General features: G+C 36.8%; 1 pseudogene; it reads left to right on the top strand.

Annotated features, from left to right (window-relative positions):
* Positions 1–12,052, top strand: part of LOC109701845 (metaxin-3-like) — an 80,593-nt pseudogene extending 68,541 nt beyond the window's left edge.
* The last annotated feature ends 12,767 nt before the right edge of the window (positions 12,053–24,819 follow it).

A 24,819-nucleotide genomic window follows, 5' to 3' on the forward strand; every position in this document is an offset into this window, starting at 1 on the left:
AGCATTATGGTTCAAAGCCAGCCTAGACAAAAACTTATCAAGCCTCATCTCAACCAATAAGCTAAGTGTGTGGTGGTATGATCCTCTCATCCGAGCTATATGGTAGTCATAAGGAAGATCACTGTCCTGACTAACCTGGGAAAAACTGGAGACCCTATTCAGAGAAACAACTACAGCAGAAGGACTGGGGGCATGGCTCAATTAATAAGAGAGCCTGCCTAGAAAGCTTAAGGCCATGAGTTCAAACCCCAGTGCTGCCAATTAAGAACTAAAAAAAGAAGGAAAAATTTCCAAAAAATCCCATCTATTCAAAGACATTGCAGGAATGGTTTTGTGTTATTAGAATGCAAATTAGATCAATTTTAAAGAAAATATCTAAAATGACAGTGTGCAGTATAGACAAAGCTCAAAGCAAATGTCTGGCATGAGGAAAAACTTAAAATAGTTAGAGTCAATTCATGGGAGAAAGAGAGCTATCAAGAAGCTCCGTGTGTGCAAGTAAGCCAAACCCGCATGGTTCCCATTATTGTTGAAAGAGTGGTCCTCTCACAGAGGAAGGATGAGGACAAAGCCTGACCTTGGTTTATCGACCACTACTGTAGCTGAAGGGAACATAGTGTGCAGAAATATTTTAATAGGACTGCCCCTAAGATCTACACCTTCTGCCCTAGCAGGGTAGGAAGCTTGTGGCAAAAGGGTGAGGGTAGCATAAGGGAAAAGGAAGGAAAAGGCAGAAGGAGGAACTATTAAGGTATTATGACTGTCAGCATTCTTTGCTTCTATTAATTTGTATAACTTCTAGGAAGTGATCCACTGACACAGTGAAACATAAAATTCCTTTGTTCATCTCTTCCTGGGGCTTGATTCTCATTTTTGAGACAGGGTTTTTCCTCTTGTTTTTTTCTTATACAAAAGTCAAAGTTTCCACCTTAGTGCAAACATAAGATCTAGGATCATCCTTTTTTTTGAATCATAGGTTCAGGAAGATTGTTTTTTCACAAGCCTGAAGAAAACTTCTGAGATACCAGCTGTGCATGAATTAATGTTTGGGACAAATTATTGAAAACTCAGCATTTCTTAAGCAGTGAGAGGCAGAGATTCCTAACTATAACACTAAGTTTTGGAAACTCATCTATCTTCCTCTAGACACGAAACAAATCATGATACATTTAGCATCTAATTTACTTTTTTTCTGCTGCATAAATATTCCATTATCCTCAGCATATTATTTTTTTCTCAACAAATTTAGGAAAATTTAACAACATAAACATGTGTTTTTGCCCACCCCAGGGTCCATCACATAATTCAGTACTGATATTCCATCTGAGGAAGATGGACTCTTTCATAATGAAATGGAAACTATCTTTTAATTATCTATGCTTTTTCCTTGTGTGAATTTTAACTTATAGGCATTGTATTCCTTTAGTGGTCTGGACAACAGCTTTCTTCACCACTGAAAATGGATTTATTGGATAAAACTTTGGTATACAAGCAGCAAATAGCTTAGCTCAGCCTTACTTGTCTTTCATGAGTTTTACAATATTTTAGCAAGGTCAATGGTTTAAGACAGTTTTCTAACTTTTCTGTTGTAGTTATGGGTTGATAATTGAGTGCAAAATTTTCCTGGGCCTTTTTGATAGAACAATATGAGAAAACTGGTCAATAAAGGTTTTGATATCTACTTTATTTCAAGAATTGTGCCATCATATCCTTTCTTTCTATGTGTCTTTCCAATTCAATCTTTCAATCCACTTCCTCATCTGTAACTTCTCTATCACCTCATTACTAAGGAGAGAAGCCAGACCATTGTGTGTAAAATTTCTCTAACTGTTCACTACAATAATCTTTGCAATTATTCCAGATGCTTGAAATGCTACAGAAGGTATAAAAATAAGACTAGTGATGAAACTCACACGTTTTCTTCAACAATAATAAGCCCCAACTGGGCAGGAATAAGTCTTGAAAATAGTTTCCTCCAGTCATTGGCAGGATTGAAAAAACTTTTTGTACTCTTATCTCACACTTATGTGCATTAATTATTGTTTTAGCAAAATATTTTGTTGCTGCTTAGAGAATGTTGACTTTTAGAAAACATATTCTTATTTCATTCAGAAATATTTGAATTGAGCAATATTTAATTTATTTTTCTCATTGGAACACAATATCCACTAAATATCCACTAAAACTCAGAGGAAAGCAAGGAGCCTTGGCAGTTGGTCAGTGCACTCCTTATGTGTTTCATAGAACCCACATACAATATCATCAGTTAGGTCAAGAGCTGAATTAAAAACCCATTTCACAAAGTCTTTATTAGAGCTATTTGCTGTTCAGTGTTCCTGAGCAAGAAATTTGTAATTCTCTTTTGAAAATCTTCCAAATGAGCCTGCATACAATCACTTGTGATAATATTTACATAAACAGTACTAGCAAGCCAAATTACTTTTTTGAACAAAATAATTTTCTTGCTTTGTTAAGCTACTACATCTCACAGAACAGACTTAAAATGTCTTTAAAGAGTTATGTAATTCTTATGCATAAGAATTAAATATTCCTACTCTACTTATGCATTTGTAGTATTTGTTTATTATTTTTTGTTGGTCCAAGAAGAGGTGGAGTTGAGCTTATCTTATTTCTTAGTTCTTAATACATTGTAGTTATATCTTCATATTCTTACTCATATGCACTCTGACCTTAAGTCTTTGTTCTAATTAAAAATGATTGCAAGGAAAAATGTCCTTGTATTGAGAATCTTTTTCTTTCCTCAATTCCTTTACTAATTTCTGGTGACCATATAAATTGCCTTACATAAATATAACATTTAGCTAGGTAAAAATGAATACAAATATCTCTATATGACAGAAGTTATATGAATATATTGTTACACATTGTTAGTTCTATTTGTATGTATCTGATGCATATTAATCCATCTACCATGTTCTATGCATTCATTCCCTGGGTTCCATTCTTTATGATCTATAGCAATGTCACAGAGAATACTTTCAATTAATAGCCCATTAAGAACACATTAAAACATTTTTCTTAGATGGGATCAATGAGTCATAGAGCAAACATATACATATTTTGAGCATGTTTAGAGCTTTGAGAATGGAACTCCCACCAGCAGTGCACCATTACTTGCCAAAATTTGGCATCATCTATTCTCATAATTTTTGTCACATAATAAGGTCATATGAACTCTTGTTAAAAATTTCCATTTCCTTGGTTACCAGTGACTTTGGGAATATTTTAGTATGTTTTCTGGATTCTGGGACTCATCATTTTTAACCCCTAACTTATGCTCCATGCCTGTTTTTTCAATTATTCCATCATTTCAATTATAACTTCTTTTACATGCCTTCATTATTTTCTATATTTTGATGATTTTTCTACCACAGATCACATCAGCAGCCATGAGTTTTGGGTTCTGAATACTGCAAGCATCTTTTATGTCATTCCCTTGTCTACTTATCTGTAATGCCTTACCTTGAGAAGACATTGTTGATTTTTCTCCATATTTTCTCTGTTGCCAACACCCATTTTTCATCTTCTAGCTTGGGTCTTGTCAAGAAAGACTTTGCCCAACCAATCACTAATATATTTACCTATAATTTCTTTCATTAGCTGTGTTACTTACCTACTGCCTATCTACCTATGTATAGGCATAAGGAAGGGACAAATTTATGTACTTCTAGTGAACCACTTTTCTTCATAATCTGATGAAAGAATTTTTTCATTTCTCCATTGTTTTGGGTATGAATTTCACATGTCAGTTTTCAACACACACCCATACATCATTTTATTTTACTGGCCTATTTATTTGTTCCTGCTTCCATATGATATGAGCTTTTCTTAAAAGCTAGTAAGAGAAGCCCCTGCTCTTTCTTCTTTTTTATCAAATTTCATTTACTGACTTTAAAAGAATCTCAGTTTGGTACAGGTTCATGTTTGTACAATGAAGACTTAAAAATCATTATTTGTGGTGCACTTGTCTTCTTCCACATCTAATCTTATATTCTATACTATCTCTTCCTTTCTACTTTGTTCAGGATCACATAGGCTTTCTTTTCCCCAGCATTAAAAATAAGGTATTTATCATTGTATAAAGTTTACCACAAGAGTGAGAAAGGAAAATGTTTTGAAGAAAGACGGCATTATGTATTATTAGTGGCTCATCTGCTTCCCTCAGGATTTCAAGTCTATAACTCTGAAGTAAGTCATGAAGTCTTCATCCTCAAACAAGTAATGAAGTAGAACCTGAATGCAACGAACATAGAGCTAGCCATAGTGTGGCCTGGTGAGAATTTCCACATGTTCACAAAGGAAGAACTCAAGGGGAATTAATCAAGAACATTTAAGGAGGAATGGTCCTGAGTAATTCTCTGGACAATTCCACTTCTCCCAATTGCCCTTAAATATTATTTCCATATCTATTCTATGTAAAATCTCCAGTGTATGTGCATTTCATAATATCTGTACATGAAGACAGTTCTGAAGTAAAGAAAAAAATTTTTAAACCTGCTATTTAAGGTTGAGTGTAGCTCATTTAATTATTACATTTTATTATTCATTTAATGTCCATAGAATCAGTAGTAAGCTCCTTTCTTTAATTTCTCATATTGGCAACATGTTTCTTGTGTCTCTTTTTTCTTTTTCTTTCTTCCTTGTTTAGTCTGGCAAAGTGTCTATCAAATTTATTAATCTTTTCAAAGAAACAGTTTTTGTTTTGTTGATTTTTCCTATTGCTTTTTGTTTCCAACATATTGATTTGTGCTCTAGTTTTTAGCATTTCTTTACTTCTGTAGGTGTGGTCCTGACTACTAGAAGGGATGCCAAAAACACACAATGACAAAAATACAGCCTCTCCAAGAATTGTTCCCAGGAAAATTGGATATCTGCATGCAGAAAACTGAAACTTGTTCTGTGACTCTCACCCTATATAATATCAACTCAAGGTGGTTTAAAGACCTTAATGTAATACCTGAAACATGGAAACTAGTGCAGAAGAGTAGGGAATACAAAGGAACTACTAGACATAGGCAAGAACTTATTAAATAAAACTCCAATGGCTTACCAATTAAGAGAAAATACTGACAAATGGGAGGACATGAAATTAAAAAGCTTCTGGCAAACAAAAGAAGTGGTCACTAGATGAAATAAGTATTCCCAAAGAAAATCTTTCCCAGGTGCATATCTAACAAGGGATTAATAACCATAAAGTACAAGGAGCTAAAAAAAAACTAAACTCGTCACAAAAATCAATGATCCAATGAAGAAATGGGCAAATGAACTGAACAGAGTTTTTTCAAAGGAAGCAGTACAAATGACAAAAAAAATGAAGAAATGCTCAACATCTCTGACCTTCAGAAATACAAATCAAAACCAAATTAAGACTCCAGTTTACTCCCCTTGAATAGCTATAACAAAGAACACAAAAAACAATAAATGTTGTGGGGGGTGTGGAGAAAAAGGAGGCCTCACTCACTGCCCATGGGAATGTAAATTAGTGCAAACACTATACAAAATTGTGTGAAGGCTGTTTAAAAACCTAAAAATAGAATTGCCATATGATCCAGCAATACCACTCCTAGGGATATATGTGAAGGAATGTGAGTCAGGTTACAATGAAGATGTCTTCACACCCATATTTACTGCAGCATTATTCACAATAGCCAACTATTATGGAAACAGTTGATATGCCCCAGAAGAAGGAAATTTTGTCATTTGTTGGTAAAGTCATGGGACCAGAGAGGTTCATCTTTTTCTTTGATGGTACTGGAGATTGATCTCAGGGCTTTATGCTTGCTAGGGAAGAACATTATCATAGGTGAAGTTAGACAGGTTCAGAAAGCCAAAGTCCACTTTTTTTCTCTCATATGTGGAATAAAATCAATACAAATAAAATCAATATTATATATACATAGAAATATACACAGAAAAAGTATGCAAAACTTGGACTTCTAGAGGAGACCAAGAAAGAAGGAAAAGAAGCTGAGAAAGATAGCAATTAATAATGAAGTACATCACATCTATGTAAGAACAAGACAAAGGAAACATGCTGAAAAACATTGACCACTTTTCTGAAAACAATGCAGAATATGGGGGAAAGGAAGAGGAAGTGCAGTAGAGGGTCTTACATTGCCTTAAGTATTGTGCATGTACAGATATAAATACCAATGCAAAATCCCAGTGAACAATGAACAGACACCTAAACAATGAAGGAAAAGAATGAAAAACAGGTTATGCTAGGGGCAGGTCACTAATGGAAGAGGGAGAATAATACAAGGAAGTAGTGAAGGTGAATATGATTGAAGTACTTTCTATATCAGGATGAATATGAAATTTTTAACCTGTTGAAATCACTATAAGAAGAGTACTAAGGTAGAAAAGAGAAAAGCAGAGGGAATGTACCACTTCAGTTTATAATACATATATACATGGAAATGTCATAATAAAACTCCCTGTATAGGTATCTGAAAGAAACAAATATCTTCTTTCAAAACCAGAGGACAGGAAGGTAAAACAGGTGCTGTCTGAGGGTTGGTACAGTGGGAAGGGAAAAGATGTAAGGAAAGTGTGTGGAAGGTTGAATATGGTGGAAATATTATGTACTCATTTATGCAAATGGAAAAATGAGACCTATGGAAAGTATTCTAAGAATTGGGATGTTGGGGATAAAGGAGAATCATGGAGGGGTGAATTTAACTATTTTATATGGAAAACAGTTTTGTAAATGTCACTATATAAATCCAGTACAACAATATAATGATAAGAAAAATTAAACTAAAGCTATATACCATGTGAAACAGAATATGGAGCTAGAAGTAGTCACAGATATCAGTTCTTCATGGGAAACAAGTATTTGGGGTGGTAATGGATGAGAATGAATGTGGGAAAAGTAACAAAGGCTGAGAGCAGGGTTGGGAACCAACATCACAGAGGAGCAGAATTAGCATGTAGGAGAGGTGTGGTGAGGCAAAAAGGCTGAAAGCAGGGGTGGGGCAACAAGCCAACCTCCCCAAATGGGGCCAGTGGTGGATCCCTGAGCTGGTCTTGTGGGAGTGAGGGAGGTACTTAAAATTGAATTTCCACACCTTGCTAGAGGAAGAGATGACCAGACATAGTTGCAGCTATAGGGCAATGCAGCTGCTGCTTGGTGAAAACAAGAGCTCTGACCACCTTGCATGAACTGGAAGTGAGTTACCTCAGACCCCATTTGCAACATGACCTGTAGACAGAAGGAACCAAATACTGCTCACAAGCCAGTCACCTGGTGAGACCACTTCAGAGTTACTGATTGTAATGTACACCCTATAAGACAAAGGAAAGTGGGGAAAAATAGAAAAAAAATTCCTTCAACAATTTCCACCCATTCCCCACAAACCCCAAGATACCAAGATCCAATATCATGATTGGACACCAAAGGAATAACTTCAAAACTTTTACCAAGCAGACTGAACTTTATGGTTGATGGCATACCTGGTTTTTCTCTTTATTTTTCTTTTTCTTTGTATTATTAACCTTACCATCACTATTTTCTTATCCATACTCTTACCCCCTTCATGTTCCCTGCTTTTCTTGTGGTACAATCCATTCTTCTCCCTCCCAACTACTAGTTCTTCTTCTTCTCATCCACTCTCTACCAATCTTTGCCTCTCCCTACTATACTTCTCCTACCTGTCACCACATTACCCCTCCCTCTTACACACTCACCACCCACTGATTAGACTACTATACCAAACATACACACCACTGGCCCCCTGCAATATCTCTCAAAAGCACCTCAACACACACAAAACCCGGCAGACCCTATACCTCTTCTCCCAATCACCCCCATAATTTCCAACCCTTTTTGTGCTACTTTCACTAATTACCCAAATTTCGATATGTAGCCTAATAATTAGAACAACCCCCAAAATCCCACTGTTTATAGATATTATCACCAAAGCATTTTCTGTATAATATGTAAACAACTGGTCTGGCATTGAACATGTGAATTTGTTATTGCTAATTGTAAACTCCAGGCAAGGGACAGAAACAGCATATCAACCTAGCTAACAACCAAGTCAGTCAAAACACAAAACCAAAACCTAAATCAAGGGAAAGAATGAAGGTAATTAAAACCAACAACTAGCCAATCAAGGACATAGTTGCACAGCAGCAACTGGAGCAATAGGGAGAAAAAGAGGGAAGAAAATTACACCCCTCAGAAACAAAACAAAACAAAACAATTTAATAGAGGATATAGTGGGAAATGAAGAAAATGGACACCAAGTTCCTAACCACAACAAAACAATGATAAATTTCACTAATGAGGAAGGCCACTCCAGCAGACTACAACAAGTGGAAGACAGAATAGCAGAGTTTGATGATAAAATAGAAATTAAAGAAAAAGCAGAAGAACCCTTAGTCAAACAACACAAGAGCTGTGAAAATATGCAAGAACTCACCGAATCCATCAAAAGGCCAAACCTTAGAATCATGGGCATTGAAGAAAAGGTGCAAGCCAAAGGGATACATAATATATTCAATAAAATAATAGAAAATTTCCCAAATCTTGAGGAAGACTTGCCCAGGCAGGTAAAGGAAGCCTCCAGGACACAAAAAGACTTGACCAAAATAGAACCTGTTCATGGCATATTACCATTAAAATAACAAGCTCAGAGAATAGAGAAGGAGCATTAAAGATGTAAGAGAGAAAAAGTAACATATAAAGGTAAACCGATCAAAATAAAAGCTGATTTCTCAAAAGAAAACTTAAAAGCAAGAAAGGCATGGAGTGAGGTGTTTCTGGCACAGAAAGAAAATAACTTCAGTCCAAGGATACTCTACCCAGAAATATTATAATTCAAAATTGACAAAGTAATCAAAATCTTTCACAATAAACAGAAACTAAAACAATACATGATCACCAAGCCACCACAACAGGAGATTCTATAAGGAAATCTTTACACAGAAGATGAAAGCAAAGAAAACAATGAGTGAACTGGAAGTATTAAAATGCAGTAGAAGAAAAGACAAGTAATCAGAGAGCAGCAGTGACTTGGCTGCCCACAATCAAATCCTGAAACCACAAAACAACAAAATCACCACATACCTATCAATAATATCACAGAATGTCAATGGACTCAACTCTCCCATCAAAAGACCCTGTTTGGTAAACTGGATTAAGAAGGAAGATCCCACAATGTGTTGTTTACATGAGACCCATCTTATTGACAGAAATAAACATTGGCTTAAGGTCAAAGGCTGGAAGAAGATTTACCAAGTCAATGGCCCCCAAAACCAGCCAGGAGTAGCAATATTTATATCAGACAAAGTAGATTTCAAACTTATATTGGTCAAATGAGACAAAGAAGGTCACTTCATACCAACAAAAGTGACAATGTGACTCATGTTATTACACAGGCACCTGCAAACCTATGATTATTGGAGCACTACCCACAATAGCCAAGCTATGCAAACAACCAAGATGATTAAGAAAATGTGGTACTTATACACAATGGAATTTAATTCAGCCACAAAGAATGAAATTTTGTCATTCACAGGTAAGTGAATGGAACTGGAGAGTATAATCTTAAGCGAAGTTTGTCAGGCTCAGAAGTACAAAAATTCCATGTACTCCTCATATGCAGATTATAGACCTAAAAAATGCAGTAATATTATTGGACATGGGTCACACACTAAGGGGAGACTGCACACTGGAGGGATACAGAATAGGAAGGAAACCAAATACTTGAATGTGGTTGATGTGCTCACTTATAGGAATGAATGTAGTAATCTTCAATGGACAGGGGCCACTATGGGTAGGGGACTAGCAAGCAGTGAAGAGGTCTGGTGGAGATGAACCAATTTGGGTGGTAATATATATATGCTTGGAAACATCACAAGGAATCTCCCTGTATAGCTATGTTTATCACAAACTATCAAAAACACTGATTCTCTTATCTTTTATGCTTTTTATTATACAAAATTGTGAACAAGAGGGCAGAACAGGTTTTGTCTGGAGGTTGGGGGGATCAAATAATGTACACACATGTATGTAAATGCAAAATATGTACATTGTGTGGGGGTGTACTTGTGGGAGGGGGTGGTGAATAAGGGAGATGAAGGTGAGGGAATGTGGTTGACAAGCTTCATATACATATACATAAGAAACAGAACTCTTGCAATTGCATTAAGTGGAGTGGGAATGGACTTGTGCTGGGAGGGGAGAGAAGGTGGGGCAATCTAATCAATGTAAAACACAAGGCTTTTTGGAAGTGTCACAATGAATTCCCCTGTACAACAAATAAATCCTAATAAAATAGAAACAAACAAACAAAAATATGAAACGGGAAAACTGGAAAATGTGTTGTCTGCAGCAGGCTTTGAGAAGCTGCAACGTATTTCTGGGGATCTAATATGCCCCACATAGCCACAGAGTTGTGTGCACAGCACAGAGAGACTTTAAAACATGCCAACCCATAGCTTTCATTGGCTTGAAGGCTCTATGCAAGCAGGAAATGAAGGCTAAGAAAGTTGTAAATTTCCAGAGCACCCAGCGAATCACCAGTACACCCAAAGGACACTCAGCAAAGGTTGGAAGGCAAGCAGGTCAACTTTGTCTTCATTTTCCTGTGCAATCAATAACTGGTCACTAAGTGGAGACTATCATGGTTGCACATGAAAATAATGTAGATCTAAAAGAATTAGTCCAGGGAAGACATTAAACAAAGGTTTAATAAGAATAGCAGCAATAACGAAACTCTGGTGAGAAGTGAATCTGATTTTAATGGTTACTACTTTGTGTTTCTTAGTATATGTGGAAGGTTGAAGAAAAAATATGATATGAAAAAAATTTAGCCATTTCACGCATTTCCCCGCTGCACTGTGTTATCATGGCAGGCTGGGATTCTGGTCAGTGCCTACCTTGAGCTCACTTTTGTCAGTGAGTCACAGCCTGGCTTGTAACCCCGCATTGGTCTGGTGGAAGCATTGTGGCTTCTCTGTCTGGCTTCACAATTTCTTAGCTTTCAAAACCATGTTTGTGGTAGAGGTAAAAACCCACCCAGCTTGGCATCCTCAGGAATTTTGAGGGAGCATGGTCTATGAAAATCAGGAAGTTGGAGCACAATATGGGACTGAGAGCAGAGGAGGGAGCCAGCTTGGGTGTCTGCCATCTCTGTCCTTGGGGGTGGGACCATGAAGTAAAGCTGCTGGGCACTTTTGCGTTATGTACTCAGTCTAAAATGTTTTACTGCAAACTGTTTCAGGCACCCTTGAAACTCGATATGATAGACAGCACCTTCTTATTCTTACATAAGAAGAATATCCGATGACCAAGAGGTGATGTACCAGTTTCTCAGCCTGCAAAAATACTAAATTTTTAAAGAAAACTTAAATATAATGCTGATTATGAGCTTTTCACAAAGCAAGGGGTGGATACACTGGCTTACATTTTTCTCCTTGAGAAGTTTCTCCCTGCTGTGCTTCACACATTCTGGGTTGAGGGTGACAATTACTTTACTGGTACAAAGCCATGGCTTGCTTCACGAATTCCTTTTCCCTTGAGTTTTCCCTTGAGTTTAATCCTTTCTGGAAGGATGTCTAGGGGAGCACTGAATAGGATTCTACTGACAACAGGGGAGCCTCCTCTTTATCATGTCCAAGAAGTGGAAGCACAGGTATACAGAGATGCCAAGGAGTGCCTAAATCTTGTAAAACAGATTGGAAATATCTCAGTTTTTCTTTGGAGATATGCCTTCTATGTTTGATACTTATGTGCTTGTTTTTCTTACACCTCTTTATAAAGTATGGGTTCCTAACATTCAGTTACAAGAACATCTGAAACAGATCTCCAACCTGTGTCACTTTTGTGATGACATCCTAAAGAGTTACATTAGGCATAGTCTCAGAGATGGATGACAATTTTCACCAAGGCCCTCAGCTTCCTCCTTGGAAACTGCTAACACTCAAACTGACTCCAGCAGAAGAAGAGAGTAATTCCTTACACCAGCTATCAATCACCCTGACAGTCATCATGTTTTGTAACCTAAATCTTATGATTGTCTAGGTAATTTCTTACACTGAGGATGTGAAGGCAAAAAGAAAATACTGCTCCTACGTATGTGGAAAACTCTAAAACTCTATAATATCTGTTTTTGTTTGTTTTGTTTTTAATTAGGAAGCTAGTATTCTAGCTTGGCAATGCATTTTAAATAAAAGGGAATGGTAAATGAAGGTGTGGGGGAAAACACATTGTACTGTATACATACAGAAAAACTGCCTTAATCTTAATAGATTTTTGCTTTTGGTTCACATATTGCTGACAAAAAGCTACATTTCTATTCTGAATGTTTATTCCTAATTTATTGAAGTTAAATTTTCAGTTTACTAACTTAGTTTTCTTATACCTACCTAAGTACATCATGTATGGATCTCTGGCTGAGATATTTTCTGTTTAGAAATCTGATGCTTATTTTAGGAACTAGGAAGAATATAAATTATTTCAATAGAAAAGCATGTATTTAACCTTAAAAGGCAATGACGAATGTGCTTTTTAATTGTGCTGTAATATACAGACATACATCTATATCGATCGGTCTATCTATCTACAATCACCATTGTACAAAGAAATAAAGAATGAGAAAAATTTTCCACAAGAGAATATAAATAATAAATTCCTTCTCTCTCTCTCTCTTTTAGCATGCACCAGTTGTACAAAGGGGTTTCACTGTGATTTTTACATGTATGCATGGATATAATTTACTTTAGTTAAATTCATGATCTGTATTACTCTTCTTATCTCCCCACTTTTAAAAACTTTAATGGAATTCTTCAATCTATTTTCATACATGCCTATGAAGTACTTTGATCATATTCAGTACCTTCTTCACTATCTCCTGTCATAACTCCCTCCCACAGGTTGCCACTTCAAAACCATTCCCCAATTTTGCACTCATGTATTTCATTACATTTTAGGTATAGAAATAGAGTTTAAAAAAGTAGATAACCAAGTGCACAGTTGTGTGGATTCATATCCTGGTCCTCTATTTTGTTCCACTTGTCTTCATATCTGTTTTTGTGCCAGTAAAATGCTGTTTTTATTGCTATGACTCTGTAGCATAGTTTGAACTTGGGTATTGTGATACCTCCAGATTGCTCTTTTTGCTCAGTATTGCCTTGGTTCTTAGTGTTCCTTTTTGTTTCCTAATGAACTTTAGGATAGGTCTTCAATCTTTGGGATGAATGTCATTGGAATTTTGATGGGAACTGTATTGAACATGTACATTGATTTTGATAGCATAGCCATTTTTACTATTGATTCTGCCAATCCATAAGCATGGGAGATCTTTCCGTCTTCTGTAGTCTTCCTTGGTCTCTTTCTTCAGTGGTTTGTAGTTCTCCTTATAGAGGTCATTTATGTCCTTTGATAAGTTTACTCCTACATATTTGTGGGTTTTTTTAATTTATTGTATCTGACGTTGTTTTCCTATACTATTTCTCAATTTGTTCACTTTTGATGTATAGAAATTCTACTGGTTTTTGGAAGTTGATTTTGTATCCTGCTACTTTACTGAAGCTATTTATGCTGTCTAGGAGTTTTGAGGGGGACTTTTTTGGGTCATTGAGGATAGGATCATGTCATCTAAAAATGGGGATATTTTGACTGTTTCTTTACTAATTTGTATTCTTTTTATTTCTTCTTCTTGCATTATTGCTCTGGCTAGGAATTCCAGAGTGAGTGGGGAGAATAGTCACACTTGTCTCATTCCTGAGTTTTGGGAAAAAGGTTTCAGTTTGTCCCCATTAAGTATGATGCTAGCTATATATTTGTCATATATGGCCTTTGTAATGTTGAGGTACATTCCTTCTATTCTTAGCTTTCTTACAGCATTTATAAAGAAGTGGTGCTGAATCTTATCACAGGCTTTTTTTGCATTTATAGAGATGATCAAATAGTCTTTATCTTTGCTTCTATTAATGTGCTGTATTACCTTTATTGCATTGCATATGTTGAACTCTCCCTGCATCCTTGGAATGAAGCCAAATTGGTCAAAGTGAATGATCTGTCTGATATGTTGTTGGATTCAGTTTTTCATTATTTTGAGGATTTTTGCATCAATGGTCATTAAGGAGATTGACCTGTAGTTTTTCTTTTTGGATCTATCCTTTTCTGGTTTGGGAATGAGTATTATATTGGCTTTGTAGAATGAGTTGGGCATTGTCCCTTTCCTTTCTTTTCATGGAAAAGTTTAAGGAATGTTGGTATTAGTTCTTCTTTGAAGGTCTGGTAGAACTCAGCTGAGACTATGTCAGGTCCTGCACTTTTCTTTTTTGGGAGACTTTATTGCTGCTTCAGTTTCATTAAGTGTTATAGATATTTCCACAATAGCATTTTTAAGTCTGAAATATTCCATATGTATATGTGGCTGCTACTCATTAACATTATGCAATTGAAAAGTACATCACTAAGTGTTGTGTCTGTATGTTTACTTTAAATTATAAAAGTATTATCATATCTGGAGGAGACCTAAGATGACAGGTAGGATGGGGAGTCAAAATTCCTGAATTCCACAACCCCAGAAAACACTATGTGATGTGGGAGATACACTTGGGTAATTATGATTATTTCTAGCCAAGGTAATAACTGCCAATACATTAGGAGCACAAATAATTCAAGAACAGTCCCTTAAAGCAGCTTGGAATTGCACCTAAAAGCCAGGAAAATCCTGGCATGGCACAGCCAATATGGCATGTCTGCCCTGGGAAAAGCCACCTGGATGTTTCTCCCTTTTTTTTTTCTTTTTTAATGAGTAGAAGATAGAGCATCAATGAGAATCAAACCTTGCAACACCCTGAACCAGTAACACATGTAAAGCCTACCTACACCTGCTGGATGGAACACAGACCCAATAAGTGTCTCCCTTGAGAAAAGAACCATGCCAGTTCTCTCCATCATCTGCTTTCAAAGCTGCGTGCATAACCTGCAGATCCAACAGGTGACCAACATGCACTGCACATGACTCTCCTAACCTCCCCCTGAAGACATAAGACAGAGCAACTCCTGGGCATATTGAACCCCCCCAAACAAAACTGAAAATCATAAAAAGGGAATTGTAGTCAAACATTGACCATGGGAGTGGAGTGGAACACTGATCCTGCCTCTGAGAATGCTGGTGGCACAAGGAGATGAGCTCTCAGTGAACTAAGGTAAGACAAGGAACAAGGGCTAAGAATGAGGTGGTGTGACAAACCAACTTCCCTAAGAACTGGACTATCACTGAGCAGAGGTAGGCTGAGGCACAAAGTCTGTGAGTGGAGGTGGAGTGATAAGCTAACCTCCCAAAACAGGGCTGTGGTGGATTGCTGAGCTAGTCTGGTGGGGCTGAGGATGGTACTCAAAACTGAATTGCTCCACCTTGCTGCAGGAGTAACTGACCAGACAGAGTTGCAGTAGTAGGGCAATGCCACTGCCACTTTGTGAAAACAACAACAGATACAAGCTGGCATTGAGTAACCTCGGGTCCCAATTACAACCTGCCCTGTGAACAGAAGAAACCAAATACTGCTCACAAGCTAGTCATCTGGTGAGATTATTTCAGAGCTTCCACCTGTAATGGACAGCTCATAAGACCAAGGAATGCTGAAGAAAAAGCCATCTCCTCCAAAACTGTCTGACCACAGGGACAGCACCCTTCTCGACAAAGCCCAGAATACCAAACACCAATATCAGGACTGGATGCCACAGCAATAAGTCCAGAAATTTTACCAAGCAGACTGTACCTTTTGTTGTTGTTGTATCTGTTTTTTTTCTTATAGTATTAGCTATTCCATTATTATTTTCTTCTCCCTATTCATACTCCCTTCGCTTTCTCTCATTTTCTTCTGCTGCAATCCATTGTTCTCCCTTCCAACTGCCCATTCTTTCCCTTCTCATCCACTCTTCTCACTATATTTGCCTTCTTCTCCTATCATTCCCCAACTTGTCAACATATTTCTTCTCCCTCCTACACATTCACCACCTATTGACTAGGCCACCATACCAACCATACACCCCCTGTAACCCCTACAATCACTGACATAAGCACACTCAACAACAAGAGTGGAAATACACATAAACACACACAAGGAACATAACACACAGCAGCCCCCATATCTCTTTCAGTTCCCCCTTTTAGCATCACCTTTACTAATTACCCAAGTTTCTACCTGTAGCCAAATAAACAATCTCCTCCCAACTTCCACTTTTTATAATTATTATCACTAAGGAGATTTCTATATAATATGTAAACAATTGGTCTGGCATTGGACCTATGAATTTGTTACTGCTAACTTACGTCTCCAGGCCAGGGGCAGAAATAGTACTTCAACCTCTCTAAAAAGTAAGCCAGTCATAATACAAAGAGCAAATCAGGGGAAAGAAAACAGGCAATTAAAACCACCAAGTAGTCAATCAAGAACATAGTTTCATAGCACCAATTGGATCAATGGGGAGAAGAGGGAAGGAAACTACACTACTCAAAAAATCAATTCAATGGAGGATTTAGTGAGAAAAGAAGAAAATGGATACTCAGTTCCTGATCCAATGAAAATAATGATAAATATCACTGATGAGCCCAGTGATTCTCATTAAAATCTCTCAAAGAGGAAATCATGCAAGAGATCACTGAGAAACACATGGAGAAGCTATGAGATAGGGTTAACCAGAAAGCACAAGACGCACTCAAGATATTTCAAGACATTACAAATAAAAAACTTGTGAACACACAGAAACATCTAAATGAACTCAGAGTGGACTTCAACAAACACCAAAGTAAAACAAAGGACACTATGAAGGAAGAGGTATACGAAATAACGAAGGCAGCACAAGATATAAAAGAGTAGCTGATCTGGAAAATCTCAGAAAAAAGAATCAAATGGAAATCCTGTAAATAAAAAGTCCCTTTTGTCAAACAAAAAGCACAGTGGAAGGGCACTCCAGCAAAGTAGAATAAGTTGAGGACAGAATCTCAGAGCTCAAGAGAGAATTGAGTTACTTTTCAGAGGAATACTTCCTGCAACTTAGGTTTTTCAATGTGGTGATAAGCTCTTTTTCCTTCAAATGGGTCTATTTAGCTGAGTTGAAGAAACACATGCATCTCTCCAAAAACACCGTCTGTGTTAGAAGGAGCATCTAGCATATTGCTAATCTGTGATAACTGAATTCCTTTTTGACAGAAATGCTTCCTTAACTTATGTGTTTCAAGGTTGAGATAGGGTCTGTTAGCTCCAAGCAAGCCTATTCAGCTGAGTTGAAGAAACACATGTATCTCTCAAAAGAAAACCATCTATGTTTGAAGGTGCAGCAACAAGCACATCGGTTCCCTGTGAGAACTGAGTTAGTTTTTGAAAGGAGTACTTCTTGTAATTCAGAATTTTCAAGATGGTTGAAAGATAATTTTGTTCCAAATAGGCCTTTTCAGCTTAGTTGAAGGAACACATGTATCCGTCCGATGAACACCATCTGTGTTAGAAGCGACAGCATCTACCACCTTACTTCCCTGTGAAATTTCGTTAGTTTTTGAATGGAATTCTTCTTGCAACTTTGGTATTTCAAGGTTTATAGGTTGACTCAATAGAGTTGAAGAAACACAGGTAACTCTTCAAAAAAAAAAAAACTACCTATCATAGAAACTACAGCATCTAGCACATTGTTTCCCTGTGAGTATTGAGTTCATTTTTAAAGGAGTACTTCCTGCAAATTGGGTTTTTCAAAGTGCAGATAGGATTTGTTTGTTAAAAACAGGAGTGTTTAACTGAGTTGATGAAACATATGTATATCTCGAAACAAACACATTTGCTTTAGAACCAGTAGCATCTAGCACACTGTTTCCCTGTGAGAATTGACTTAGTTTTTGAACAGGACACTTCCTGCAAATAATTGTTTTCAAGGTGGAGAAAGGTTCAACTTGTTTCAAACTGGCCTAGCCAGCTAAGTTGAAGAGACAAATGAACCTCTTAAAGAAAATCATCTATGTTAGAAGCAGGAGCACCTATCACATTGTTTCCCTGTGAGAATTGAATTATTTTGAAAAGATTACTTCCTGCATTTAGGTGCTTCAGGTGGAGATAGGCTCTGTTTTCTCCAAATAAGCCTATTCAGCTGAGTTGAAGAAACACATGTATCTTTCCAAAGAAAATATCTATGTTAGAATCTATGGCATCTAACACATTGTTGCCCTGAGAGAATTCAGTTAGTTGTGAAAGGAATATTTATTCCAACTTAGTTGTTTCAAGGTGCTGATAGGCTCTTTCAGCTTCACATATGCCTATTCAGCTAAGTTGTAACAAACAATTATATCTCTCAAAAGAAACCCATGTGTGTTTGAAGCAACAGCATCTAGCACCTTGCTCCCTGTAAGAACTGAGTTTGTTTTTGAAAGGTATACTTCCAGTAACATAGTTGTTTCAAGCTGAGATAAGCTCTATTTTCTCCAAATAGGCCTGTACGGCTGAGTTGAAAAAAACACATGTATCTCTCCAAAGAAAACCATTTAGGTGAGAAGCTACAGAATGAAGCACATTGTTCCCTGTGATAAGTGAGTGAATTTTTGAAAGGAATACTTCCTGCAAATCAGAATTTTCAAGGTGAGAAAGGCTCATTTTTTCCAAATAGGCCTATTCAGCTAAGGAGAAGAAACACATGTATCTCTCGAAAAAAATCATTTGTTTTAGAAACAGGAGCATCTAGCATATTGTTTCCATGTGTGAATTGAGGTACTTTTTCAAAAAAATTCTTGCAGCAACTTAAGTGTTTGGAGGTGGATGCTCCAAATATGCCTAGGCACCCGAGTTAAGAAACACATGTCTATCAAAAAAAAAAAGAAAAAGAAAACCATCTGTATTAGAAACAGTAGCATCTACTGCCTTGTTTCCAATTGAGAATTGAGTTATTTTTTAAAGGAATACGTCTTTCAACTTGGGTTTTTCAAGTTGGACCTAAACTTTCTTTGTTCTGAACAGGCATATTCAGCTGTGTTGATGAAACACACATAGCTCTCAAAAGAAACCCATTTGTGTTAGAAGCAGTAGCATCTAGCACATGGTTTCTCTGTGAGAATTGAGTTAGTTTGTGAAAGGAATATTTCCTGCAACTTAGGTGTTTAAAGGAGGTGACAGTCTCTTTTTGTTTCAAATTAGCCTATTCAGCCAAGTTGAAGAAACAAATGTATCTCTCGAAAGAAAGCAGTGTGTTTTAGAAGCAGTAACAGTGAGCACATTGTTTCCTTGTGAGAATTGAGTTACTTTTGAAAGGAATACTACAACTTAAGTTTTTCAAGGTGGTGATAGCTCTTTTTGCTTCAAATGGGTCTATTCAGCTAAGTTGAAGAAACACATGCATCTCTCCAAGAACACCATCTGTGTTAGAAGTAGGAGCATCTAGCACATTGCTTCTCTGTGATAATTGAGTTCCTTTATGAAAGGTATGCTTCCTTAACTTATGTGTTTCAAGGTTGAGATAGGTTCTGTTTGCTCCAAGTAGGCCTATTGAGCTGAGTTGAAAAAACACATGTATTTCTCGAAAGAAAATCATCTAGGTTTGAAACTGCAGCATTGAGCACATTGGTTCCTTCTATGACTTGAGTTAGTTTTTGCAAGTAATACTTCCTGCAAATCAGAGTTTTCAAGGTTGAGAAAGGCTCATTTTGTTACAAACAGGCCTTGTTAGCTAAGTTGAAGAGACAACAAAATCTCTTGAAGAAAATCATCTGTGTTAGAAGCAAGAGCATCGAGCACATTGTTTCCCTGTGAGAATTGAGTTAGCTCTTGAAAGGAGTATTTCCTGCAACTTAGGTGTTTGAAGATGGAGACAGACTCTGTTTGCTCCAAATAGGCCTATCTGGGTTAGTTGAAAAAACACAGTATCTCTCCAAAGGAAACCATCTGTGTTAGAAGGTGTATCATCTAGCAAATTATTTCCCTTTGAGAATTGAATCTGTTTTTGAAAGGAATATTTCCTGAGAATTATCATTTTCAAGTTGGGGAAAGACTGATTTTGTACAAATAGGCCTATTCAGCTAAGTTGAAGAAACTCATGTATCTCTCCAAAGAACACAGTCTGTGTTAGAAGCAGGAGCATCCAACATTGTTCTTCTCTGTGGTAATTGAGTTTTTGAAAGGAATGCTTCCTGCCACTTACGTGCTTCAAGGTGGACATAGGCTCCCTTTGCTAGAAGAAGGTCTATTCAGCTGAGTTGAAGTAACACATGTATCTTTTCAAAAAAAAAGCAACTGCCATAGAAACTGCAGCATCTAGAACATTGTTTCCCTGTGAGTATTGAGTTAGTTTTTAAAGGAATACTTCCAGCAAATTGGGTTTTTCAAAGTGGAGATAGGCTTTGTTTGTTAAAATAGGCCTGTTTAACTGAGTTGATGAAACACATGTATATCTTGAAAGAAATCCATTTACTGTAGAACCAGTAGCATCTAGCACACTGTTTCCCTGTGAGAATTGTTTTAATTTTTGAATGGGACACTTCCTGCAAATAATTGTTTTCAAGGTTGAGAAAGGCTCAGTTTGTTCCAAACCAGCCTAGTCAGCTAAGTTGAAGACACAAATGAATCTCTTGAAGAAAGTCATCTATCTTAGAAGCAGGAGTATCTAGCACATTGTTTCCCTGTGTGAATTGAGTTACATTTTGAAAGGATTACTTCCTGCAACTTATGCTTTTCAGTTTGAGATGGGCTCTATTTTCTCCAAATAACCTATTCATCTGAAATGAAGAAACACATTTCCTTTCCAAAGAAAACCATCTATGTTAGAATCTACAGCATCTAGCACATTGTTGCCCTGAGAGAATTCAGTTAGATTGTGAAAGGAATATTTATTGCAAGTTAGATGTTTCAAGGTGCTTATAGGCTCTTTTTGCTTAAAATAGGACTATTCATCTAAGTTGTAGAAAACAAATACATCTCTTGAAAGAAACCCATGTGAATTTGAAGCAATAGCATCTAGCACATTCTTTCCCTATGACTATTGAGTTTTTTTATGAAAGGAATACTTACTGAAAATCATATTTTTCAAGGTGGAGAAAGGCTAATATTGTTAGAATTAAGCCTATTTAGCTAAGAAGAAGAAAGACGTATAGCTCTCAGAAGAATCCAATTTGTGTTAGAAGCAGTAGCATCAAGCACCTTGTTTCCCTGTGAAAACTGAGTATGTTTTTGAAAGGTATACTTCCTGCAACATAGGTGCTTCAAGCTGAGATAGGCTTTATTTTCTCCAAATAGGCCTATTCGGCTGAGTTGAAAAAACACATGTTTCTCTTCAAAGACAACCATTTTGGTCAGTAGCTACAGAATGAAGCACATTGTGCCCTGTGATAATTGAATGAATTTTTGAAACGAATACTTCCTGCAAATCAGATTTTTCAAGGTGGAGAAAGGCTCATTTTTTCGAAATACACCTATTCAACTAAGGTGAAGAAACACATGTATCTCTTGAAATAAATCATCTGTTTTAGAAACAGGAGGGTCTAGCACAATGTTTTCCTGTAAGAATTAAGTAAGTTTTTGAAAGGAATACTTCTTACAAGTCATAGTTACTAAGGTGGAGAAAGGTTATTTTGTTCCAGTTAGGCCCATTCAGCTAAGTTGAAGTAACACATGGAGTTGTAGGAAGAATTCAACTTGTGTTAGAAGCAGTAGCTCTAGCACATTGTTTCCTTGTTCAAACTGAGTTTGTTTTTGAAAGCAATACTTCCTGCAACTTTCATGTTTCAATGTGGAGATACGCTGTGTTTGTTCCAAATAGGCATACTCTGATGAGTAAAAAAAACACAGGTGCTTCTTCAAAGAAAACAGTCTATGCTAGAAGCTGAAGCATATAGTGCATTGTTTCCCTTGGAGAACACAGTAACTTCTTTAATGGAGTACTTCCTGCAAATCAGAATTTTCAATGTGGAGATTGGGTCTGTTTGCTTCAACGTCTATTCATCTGAGTTTAGAAACAAATGTATCTTGCAAAAGAAAACAATCTGTGTTAGAATATTGAATATCTAGCACATTGTTTCCCTGTGAGAATTGAGTTAGTATATCAAAAGAATACTTCTGGAAACTTAGGTGTTTCAAGGTAGGGATAGGATCCCTTTGCACCAAATAGGCTTATTTGGCTGAGTTGAAGAAACACATGTATCTCTCCAAAGAAAACTATTTATTTCAGAAACTACAGCATGTAGCACATTGTTTCCTGGTGAGAATTGAGTTTGTTTTTGAAAGGAATATTTCCTGCAACTTAGGTGTTTCAAGGAGGTGATAGGCTCTTTTTTTTTTAAAATGGCCTATTCAGCTAAGTTGAAGAAACAAATGTATCTCTCAGAATAAAGTGATGTGTGTAAGAAGCAGTAGCATCAAGTACCTTGTTTCCCTGTGAGAATAGAGTTATTTTTGCAAGGAATACTTCCTGCTATTTGGATTTTTCAAGGTGGTGATAAGGCTCTTTTTACTTCAAATAGGCCTATTCAGCTAAGTTGAAGAAACACTTGCATCTCTCTAAGAACACCGTCTGTGTTAGAAGAAGGAGCATCTAGCACATTGCTAATCTGTGATAATTGAGTTCCTTTTTCAAATGAATGCTTCCTTAACTTATGTGGTTCAAGGTTGAGATAGGGTCTGCTCACTCCAAGTAGGCCTATTCAGCTGAGTTGAAGAAACACATGTATTCTCAAACGAAAACCATCTTGTTTGAAGCTGCAGCATCTAGCACATTGGTTCCCTGTGAGAACTAAGTTAGTTTTTGAAAGGAGTACTTCTTGTAAATCAGAATTTTCAAGGTGGTTGAAAGATAATTTTGTTCCAAATATGCCTTTTCAGCTTAGTTGAAGAAGCACATGTATCCATGTGAGGAACACCATCTGTGTTAGAAGCAAGAGCATCTAGCACCTTGCTTCCCAGTGAAATTTCATTAGTTTTTAAAAGGAATTCTTCTTGCAACTTAGGTATTTCAAGGTGGAGGTAAGTCTATTTGCTCCATATAGGTCGATTTAATTGAGTTGAAAAAATACAAGTATCTCTTCAAAAAAAAAAAAAAACCATCTGTCATAGAAACTGAAGCATCTAGCACTTTATTTACCTGTGAGTATTGAGTTAGTTTTTAAAAGAATACTTCCCGCACATTGGGATTTTCAAAGTGGAGATAGGCTTTGTTTGTTCAAAACAGGTCTGTCCATCTGAGTTGATGAAACACATGTATGTCTCAAAAGACACCAACTTGCTGTAGAACCAGTACCATCTAGCACACTGTTTCCTTGTGAGAATTGAGTTGGTTTTTGAATGGGACTCTTCCTGCAAATAATTATTTTCAAGGTGAAGAAAGGCTTAATTTGTTTCAAACCTGCCTAGTTAGCTAAGTTGAAGAGACAAATGAATCTCTTGAAGAAAATCATCTATGTTAGAAGCAGAAGCACCTATCACATTGTTTCCATGTGAGAATTGAGTTATATTTTGAAAGGATTACTTCCTGCAACTTAGGTGTTTCAGGTGGAGATAGGCTGTATTCTCCCCAAATAAACCTATTCAGCTGAGTTGAAGAAACACATGTATCTGTCCAAAGAAAACCATCTATGTTAGAAGCTACAGCACCTAGCACATTGCTTCCCTTAGAGAATTCAGTTAGTTTGTGAAAGGAATATTTACTACAACTTAGTTGTTTCAAGGTGCTGAGAGGCTCTTTTTGCTTAAAATAGGCCTGAAAATAGAAAAGAAATGCATCTCTCAAAAGAAACCCATGTGTGTTTGAAGCAATAGCATTTAGTACCTTGTTGCCTGTGAGAACTGAGTTTGTTTTTGAAAGGTATACTTCCTGCAACATAGTTGTTTCTAGCTGAAATAGGCTCTATTTTCTCCAAATAGGCCTCTACGATTTAGTTGAAAAAACACATGTATCTCTCCAAAGAAAACGATGTAGGTCAATAGCTACACAATGAAGCACATTGCTTCCTGTGATAATTCAGTGAATTTTTGGAAGGAATACTTCCTGCAAATCAGAATTTTCAAGGTGAGAAAGGCTCATTTTTTTCAAATACGCCTATTCAGCTAAGGTGAAGAAACACATGTATCTCTTGAAATAAATTATTTGTATTAGAAATAGGAGCATCTAGCACATTGTCTCTATGTGTGATTTGAGGTACTTTTTCAAAGGAATTCTTGCTGCAACTTAGGTGTTTGGAGGTGGATGTAGGTCTGTTCACTCAAAATAGGCCTAGGAACCTGCATTGAAGAAACACGTGTTTCTATTAAAAAAAAAACCATCTGTATTATAAACAGGAGCATCTAGTGCCTTGTTTCCATTTGAGAATTGATTTATTTTTTAAAGGAATACTTCCTTCAACTTGGGTTTTTCAAGTTGGAATTAGGCTTTTTTATTCCAAACAGGCATATTCAGCTGTGTTGATGAAACACACATAGCTCTCAAAAGAAACCCATTTGTGTTAGAAGTAGCATCTAGCCCATTGTTTCCTTGGGAGAATTGAGTTAGTTTTTGAAAAGAATACTTCCTACAAATCATAGCTACTAAGGTTGAGAAAGGCTATTTTGTTCCAGTTAGGCCCATTCAGCTAAGTTGAACAAACACATGCAGTTCTCAGAAGAATCCAATTTGTGTTAGAAGCAGCAGCATCTAGCACATTGTTTCCCTGTGTGAACTGAGTTTGTTTTTCAAAGCAACACATCCTGCAATGTAGGTATTTCAAAGTGAGATAGGCTCTGCTTGCTACAAATAGGCCTATTCAGCTGACTTGAAGAAACACATTAATCTCTCCAAAGAAAACTATCTGTGTTGGAAGATGCAGCATCTAGCAC

Source organism: Castor canadensis, chromosome 5 (assembly GCF_047511655.1).
Source record: "Castor canadensis chromosome 5, mCasCan1.hap1v2, whole genome shotgun sequence".
NCBI classification, from domain to species: Eukaryota; Metazoa; Chordata; class Mammalia; order Rodentia; family Castoridae; genus Castor; species Castor canadensis.